The sequence below is a fragment of the Taudactylus pleione genome, unplaced genomic scaffold, assembly GCF_031769625.1.
Source record: "Taudactylus pleione unplaced genomic scaffold, aTauple2 ptg000555l, whole genome shotgun sequence".
Taxonomy (NCBI): domain Eukaryota; kingdom Metazoa; phylum Chordata; class Amphibia; order Anura; family Myobatrachidae; genus Taudactylus; species Taudactylus pleione.
This window is the reverse complement of record NW_028284957.1, coordinates 1,994,764-2,003,158: the sequence shown is the minus strand read 5'-3', so window position 1 is coordinate 2,003,158 and position 8,395 is coordinate 1,994,764. Positions and strand designations below refer to the sequence as shown.

Here is an 8,395-nt window from a genome sequence, read left to right as displayed (position 1 = left end):
GCACAGCTTCCACTACATCAGTGTCTCTAGGGGTGATTACCACTCCTGCCCTGCACAGCTTCCACTACATCAGGGTCTCTGGGGGTGATTACCACTCCTGCCCTGCACAGCTTCCACTACATCAGGGTCTCTGGGGGTGATTACCACTCCTGCCCTGCACAGCTTCCACTACATTAGTGTCTCTGGGGGTGATTCAGTAGTGGACGGAATTGCAAACATGCAAACGCAGCAAGAGGTGTCTGACACATACTTGCTGACTATCTGGCTGCTCCTTCTGGGAGGGAGCAGCCAGATCGGCAGGGTAGGCGGCGTGGCCGGGTGGGCAGATGTCATTTGTGGGTGTGACAGGGGAGGGGCCACATGATTGCGTCATAATGGCCCCGCCCCGGCAACACAATGCAGGCATTGTGAAGCAGGGGATGGGGCCAAAATTATGCGATTCAGCTCGAATCGCATCACCGGCCCTCCCGCTGCAGGGGATTAACAGGTATTCGCGGGGAGCCAGGGGGGGGGCTTGCCTGCCTTTCTGGGGGGTCGGGAGCTGCACCCGTTTATCGGGAGGCTCCCAGCCGAATCTGGAGGGTAGGCAACCCTGGTCTGACACTTGCGATCCCAGCCCTGGACCGAGGTGGGGTAACCATCGGTCGTGAAGGTGGACGGTGCCAGCTTGCTCAGGCTGGTCGGCTTGCGAGGCCAGGAAACTGCGTCCATGGACGCAGATCCTGGCCTTGCCACTCCCGGGAACATGGGGACACCACGCCCTGTTCCGGGAATCCCGTCCGTCCTCGCACCACCCCTTAAATGCCTCTGCCTGTCAATCACGCAGAGGCATAGCAGGGTCTGCACATAAGTAGAATGGGTCCAGCGCACGCGCAGATTCCTGATAATCGGGAATCTGCATTTAGCATTGCGCTGAATCAGCCCTCTGTCAGCCAGTAAAGACTTAGCAGACTTTACCTTTAAAGGCTCACTGATAGCGATCCAACAGCCTGGATGCTTGAGGAGAATACAACTACACTCATTCCTATAGAGGTGATATCAGCTGAGATATTACTCTATGAAACCAAGATACTCTTTTCTCTTAGAAAGCGATGTGTGCAATCTATTCTGACCTCACTGTGCATAATTACAGTTCTGTATCAGCGACAGTGGAAACGGAGTTTACAGCACAGATTAATTTAATAGACTAAAACAGTGAGGCTGCAGCTCTGTATTATCGAAAACAGGGAAGATTCCGCACATAACCATAACTAGAATTATTTTAACCAACCATCCATATCCATGAATAATTTATACATCATAAGTTTATGTTGGTGGTGCTCCCACAGCCTAAATATAACAGATTTATTAGAAAAAGAAAGAGTAAGGCTATTCTTGGGGCACACTTGTATACGAATTCTTAAGATTGAAATAAAATATAACTTTTAATATAAATAGTAAAATATATACCAGGTACACATAAGGTCATAGACGAACATATTAAAAGATAATTTCTGCAAAGTACCCCACATATACAATTTAGGATAACAATAATTGTGTTAGAGTGCAGATATTGCAATAAATACCATAGGTATTGGTATATAGGCTACACAGTGCGCAGTCCTATGATCCCCATTAAGCAGTACAATATCTATCTACAGAACCTGGTATTCCTGAGTGGTCCCCCACATCAGTACTAACCAGGCCTACCACTGGATCGCTTCCAAGATCAAACGAGTTTGGGCATAGTCAGTGAAGTATGACTGTAGATTATCGCTACTGAAAATATATGGGGATTCACTTATGCACACGGTCTGAGCCTATTTAAAAAATGTAGGACTACTTTCAAAAGAGAGGTCCAGTTAATAATCAGTTGCTATCAAGACAGGTGGTGCATAAGCATACCTTCCTTGTGATGCAATCAATTGACACATATAGCATAACCATGTATAGATTGTAACTTTAAGAGAGCATCACATAGGTAACTTATCACAAATCATACTTAGTTCCAAGTATACAGAATAGGAACTCTACACAATAACAAAGCCTGACAGAACACATAATATACAATCACCCCATAAACATAGAATATCAATTTTTTATATAAATTATGGTGGCTGCATAAATATGCTAATCCAAATGGTTCTCCTATTATCAAATATTTCTCTATCAATGAATATATTCCACCAGGAAATGCTCAGGACTTCCAAATTGGGCTGCAATTGAGTATAGTAGCAGGCACCCTCATTAACCTGGTATATAATAGGAATCACAGAGAGTACAAAAGAAGGGGGGTTTTATCAGCCATACATAGGAAACGAGCTGAATCACAGGAGTAGGTCATATCCCCAAAATGTTAAAAAGAAAAATAGGAGATAGCAATTGGAAAAGAAAACTGACAGGCTAAGCCTGAACAAATCTATCTGGCTGACCAGACACAATCATCTGTCAGCTTATACGTTACCAGTGTGAGGTACAGTGGAGCCCAGTCCGTGCACTGACTGGGTTATCCTTGACATCAGCAGAGTCTCATATGTAAACAAAGGACGCGCGTTTCGCCCGCTATGAGGCTTGATCACCTCGTGTAATGATGACTTAGATAGTAATCCTTTTAAATGTGTGCAGAATACACGTCATTTATCCGCGACTCAGGTCGCGGCTCACAGCTGTGCCATTAGTCACAGCGCAATACAGTCTCCCTCAACTATGCTTGATTCTATTGGTTATGGATGCGCTCGTGAGGTAATAAGCCAATCACCGGGTCCCGATTGGGAGAACTGCATATTGGGATATGTAGTTCAATACCCGGTTGGTTAAAATAAAACTCATGATACAATGGGCCAATCAAATAATCCCAGTTAGACAGATTGCTTGTTGGGATATGTAGTTTAAAAAGCGATTAACTGAAATTAAAAATCACTAAAACCAGGAGGAATTTTATGTATATATGTGGTCCTAATATATTAAATCATACACACTTGATCTGAAAATCATAATAAATACCCAGGGAAGGCCCCATAATCATAATGGGTGACAATGAGCATCACATTGTTCTTAAACTGAAACAAATAACGAAATGGTGCTTAAAAATACCATCATGACTATAGAGTAAAATTATCCATCAGAACAGAATTATTCAAGAAGATTATAAACTGAAATTAAATCATAAGCTACTAACAAATATCATAAAGTGTAATCACACAACGTCCACTCGTGTTACTATTTATAAACGAGTTTATGAACATATTCCTATTAGCCACTAGTAATAATTAGAATACCATTAAATAGCAATAAAATTATATAGTCATTGGATAGCATATATTCCACTAAAATTAATATATATACACCAAATTACAGTGTCACAATAAAACGTGAATTTAATAAGATGGTACAAGACCAATATAAGTTAAGATTATTATATTGGGATATACCCATACAATAAAAGTTACAAAAGTGAAATTGTGACCATAGAAAAATTATATAAAATATATGGTTAGATCTACCCATAGTGATTAAGTGAAAAATGTGAAAAAAGAAAAATATTATATAATGCCAAAGTAAATTAGTGAATAAATAGTGTACTCATATTATCTAAAAAATGAATTAAAAAGGATTTGAAAAGGATATATTGAATACAAAGATTTATAAATATAATTACAAAAATACGCTATAGTTAATATACTCATTCATCCCTCTAGGAGATAGTGCCCCTAACTTGAATGTCCAGTAGCTTTCACGTTTCATTAATTGCTGCATGAGATCGCCACCGCGAATCCCCAACAAAACTTTTTCCAGACCAAAAATGCGCAGATCATTAGGATTATCTTTATGGTATACATGAAAATGTCTCGCAACTGAAGTAAGTTTCTTAAATTTTGTTAAATCAGATCGAGCATTCCTGATAGTCCCAACATGTTCCAAGGTACGCTGTCTGAAATTCCTTGTTGTAATCCCTACATATTTCATCTCACAGCTGCACGTCAGGCAATACACAACCCCCATAGTGCTGCAATTGATGAAATCTTTGATCGAGGAAGTGTTGCCATATTTATCTTGGACCCTATCACATTTAACCATATACTGGCATGCTTTGCATGTCCCACATGGAAAAGAGCCATGTATTTTGTTATCCTTCTTGGGAAATTTGATGTAATGGCTTTGGACAAGATTATCACGTAGATTCCTAGATCTGCGCCAACCCATTGCAACTTTGGTGCCTAATACTTCGGACAAATCTTCGTCCAGTAGTAGGACAGGCCAGTGTCTCTGGATAATATCCTGAATAGTCCTCCATTCCCTACTAAAATTACCAATGAAACGTACAGTTCCAGTTTCTTTATTGGTTCTTTTACCTCCAGGATAATGTTCCTCTTTTTTGAAAATCATAGTTTCCCTTTGAATGGAGGAAATACTGGCCTTGGCTTTTTTAATACTTCTCTTGCTATATCCTCTTTCTACCAGACGTTCGGAGAGTTCAACACTTTTCATCCTATAGGTTGATTCCTCTGAGCAATTTCGTTTAAGGCGAAGAAATTCACCTTTAGGCAAATTTTCCACCGTCAGTGGGAAGTGCGCGCTAGTCTGATGTAAAAGACTATTTGTCGCTGTTGTCTTGCGAAAAAGTTCGGTATGAATCACACCCTCAGGAGTTTTATAGATTTTAAGGTCTAAGAATGATACCCAATCACTACTGTATTGATAAGTCAATCTTATATTGAAATCATTATTATTTAGCTCCTGAATGAACTCCAATAATATGCTTTCTTCGCCTTCCCAGATCATAAAAATACAGCGACAAATAGTCTTTTACATCAGACTAGCGCGCACTTCCCACTGACGGTGGAAAATTTGCCTAAAGGTGAATTTCTTCGCCTTAAACGAAATTGCTCAGAGGAATCAACCTATAGGATGAAAAGTGTTGAACTCTCCGAACGTCTGGTAGAAAGAGGATATAGCAAGAGAAGTATTAAAAAAGCCAAGGCCAGTATTTCCTCCATTCAAAGGGAAACTATGATTTTCAAAAAAGAGGAACATTATCCTGGAGGTAAAAGAACCAATAAAGAAACTGGAACTGTACGTTTCATTGGTAATTTTAGTAGGGAATGGAGGACTATTCAGGATATTATCCAGAGACACTGGCCTGTCCTACTACTGGACGAAGATTTGTCCGAAGTATTAGGCACCAAAGTTGCAATGGGTTGGCGCAGATCTAGGAATCTACGTGATAATCTTGTCCAAAGCCATTACATCAAATTTCCCAAGAAGGATAACAAAATACATGGCTCTTTTCCATGTGGGACATGCAAAGCATGCCAGTATATGGTTAAATGTGATAGGGTCCAAGATAAATATGGCAACACTTCCTCGATCAAAGATTTCATCAATTGCAGCACTATGGGGGTTGTGTATTGCCTGACGTGCAGCTGTGAGATGAAATATGTAGGGATTACAACAAGGAATTTCAGACAGCGTACCTTGGAACATGTTGGGACTATCAGGAATGCTCGATCTGATTTAACAAAATTTAAGAAACTTACTTCAGTTGCGAGACATTTTCATGTATACCATAAAGATAATCCTAATGATCTGCGCATTTTTGGTCTGGAAAAAGTTTTGTTGGGGATTCGCGGTGGCGATCTCATGCAGCAATTAATGAAACGTGAAAGCTACTGGACATTCAAGTTAGGGGCACTATCTCCTAGAGGGATGAATGAGTATATTAACTATAGCGTATTTTTGTAATTATATTTATAAATCTTTGTATTCAATATATCCTTTTCAAATCCTTTTTAATTCATTTTTTAGATAATATGAGTACACTATTTATTCACTAATTTACTTTGGCATTATATAATATTTTTCTTTTTTCACATTTTTCACTTAATCACTATGGGTAGATCTAACCATATATTTTATATAATTTTTCTATGGTCACAATTTCACTTTTGTAACTTTTATTGTATGGGTATATCCCAATATAATAATCTTAACTTATATTGGTCTTGTACCATCTTATTAAATTCACGTTTTATTGTGACACTGTAATTTGGTGTATATATATTAATTTTAGTGGAATATATGCTATCCAATGACTATATAATTTTATTGCTATTTAATGGTATTCTAATTATTACTAGTGGCTAATAGGAATATGTTCATAAACTCGTTTATAAATAGTAACACGAGTGGACGTTGTGTGATTACACTTTATGATATTTGTTAGTAGCTTATGATTTAATTTCAGTTTATAATCTTCTTGAATAATTCTGTTCTGATGGATAATTTTACTCTATAGTCATGATGGTATTTTTAAGCACCATTTCGTTATTTGTTTCAGTTTAAGAACAATGTGATGCTCATTGTCACCCATTATGATTATGGGGCCTTCCCTGGGTATTTATTATGATTTTCAGATCAAGTGTGTATGATTTAATATATTAGGACCACATATATACATAAAATTCCTCCTGGTTTTAGTGATTTTTAATTTCAGTTAATCGCTTTTTAAACTACATATCCCAACAAGCAATCTGTCTAACTGGGATTATTTGATTGGCCCATTGTATCATGAGTTTTATTTTAACCAACCGGGTATTGAACTACATATCCCAATATGCAGTTCTCCCAATCGGGACCCGGTGATTGGCTTATTACCTCACGAGCGCATCCATAACCAATAGAATCAAGCATAGTTGAGGGAGACTGTATTGCGCTGTGACTAATGGCACAGCTGTGAGCCGCGACCTGAGTCGCGGATAAATGACGTGTATTCTGCACACATTTAAAAGGATTACTATCTAAGTCATCATTACACGAGGTGATCAAGCCTCATAGCGGGCGAAACGCGCGTCCTTTGTTTACATATGAGACTCTGCTGATGTCAAGGATAACCCAGTCAGTGCACGGACTGGGCTCCACTGTACCTCACACTGGTAACGTATAAGCTGACAGATGATTGTGTCTGGTCAGCCAGATAGATTTGTTCAGGCTTAGCCTGTCAGTTTTCTTTTCCAATTGCTATCTCCTATTTTTCTTTTTAACATTTTGGGGATATGACCTACTCCTGTGATTCAGCTCGTTTCCTATGTATGGCTGATAAAACCCCCCTTCTTTTGTACTCTCTGTGATTCCTATTATATACCAGGTTAATGAGGGTGCCTGCTACTATACTCAATTGCAGCCCAATTTGGAAGTCCTGAGCATTTCCTGGTGGAATATATTCATTGATAGAGAAATATTTGATAATAGGAGAACCATTTGGATTAGCATATTTATGCAGCCACCATAATTTATATAAAAAATTGATATTCTATGTTTATGGGGTGATTGTATATTATGTGTTCTGTCAGGCTTTGTTATTGTGTAGAGTTCCTATTCTGTATACTTGGAACTAAGTATGATTTGTGATAAGTTACCTATGTGATGCTCTCTTAAAGTTACAATCTATACATGGTTATGCTATATGTGTCAATTGATTGCATCACAAGGAAGGTATGCTTATGCACCACCTGTCTTGATAGCAACTGATTATTAACTGGACCTCTCTTTTGAAAGTAGTCCTACATTTTTTAAATAGGCTCAGACCGTGTGCATAAGTGAATCCCCATATATTTTCAGTAGCGATAATCTACAGTCATACTTCACTGACTATGCCCAAACTCGTTTGATCTTGGAAGCGATCCAGTGGTAGGCCTGGTTAGTACTGTTGTGGGGGACCACTCAGGAATACCAGGTTCTGTAGATAGATATTGTACTGCTTAATGGGGATCATAGGACTGCGCACTGTGTAGCCTATATACCAATACCTATGGTATTTATTGCAATATCTGCACTCTAACACAATTATTGTTATCCTAAATTGTATATGTGGGGTACTTTGCAGAAATTATCTTTTAATATGTTCGTCTATGACCTTATGTGTACCTGGTATATATTTTACTATTTATATTAAAAGTTATATTTTATTTCAATCTTAAGAATTCGTATACAAGTGTGCCCCAAGAATAGCCTTACTCTTTCTTCTTCTAATAGCTCTGTATTATCGCAGGAAATGAGAAGCCGGCACCACACTGCTAACACTTTGCTCCATCGTAGGGTTGTTATAGTATTATGCATTCGTTCTCTGGTGGCTCAAACAGCAGAATGGAATCTAAAGAATAAAATAAAGCATTTATTGCCGGCTTAATATATAAGTACTCTTACCATGTAGTAGGGGGTCACAGACAGGACCCTCGTGTTTTGTAACAGTGGCTACTACCCCTATAGACCCGCCACCAGATGGGAGGGCGAGATTGTCACTTTAGGGATAGGGGGATACTAGTACTACCAAGGGGAGGGAAAGGAAGGATAATAATTACTACCATATACCAATGGGAGTTTCTGTAGGGCTATTGCGAGGAACCACGCCGCTATAAGC

At 38.9% G+C, this 8,395-nt stretch overlaps 2 pseudogenes; one reads left to right on the top strand and one right to left on the bottom strand.

The window, feature by feature from the left end:
* Positions 1 to 1,631: 1,631 nt before the first annotated feature.
* LOC148482040 (5S ribosomal RNA) lies at positions 1,632 to 1,750 on the bottom strand (annotated as a pseudogene).
* Positions 1,751 to 7,604: 5,854 nt separating this feature from the next.
* On the top strand, positions 7,605 to 7,723 carry LOC148482039 (5S ribosomal RNA; annotated as a pseudogene).
* Positions 7,724 to 8,395: the final 672 nt, after the last annotated feature.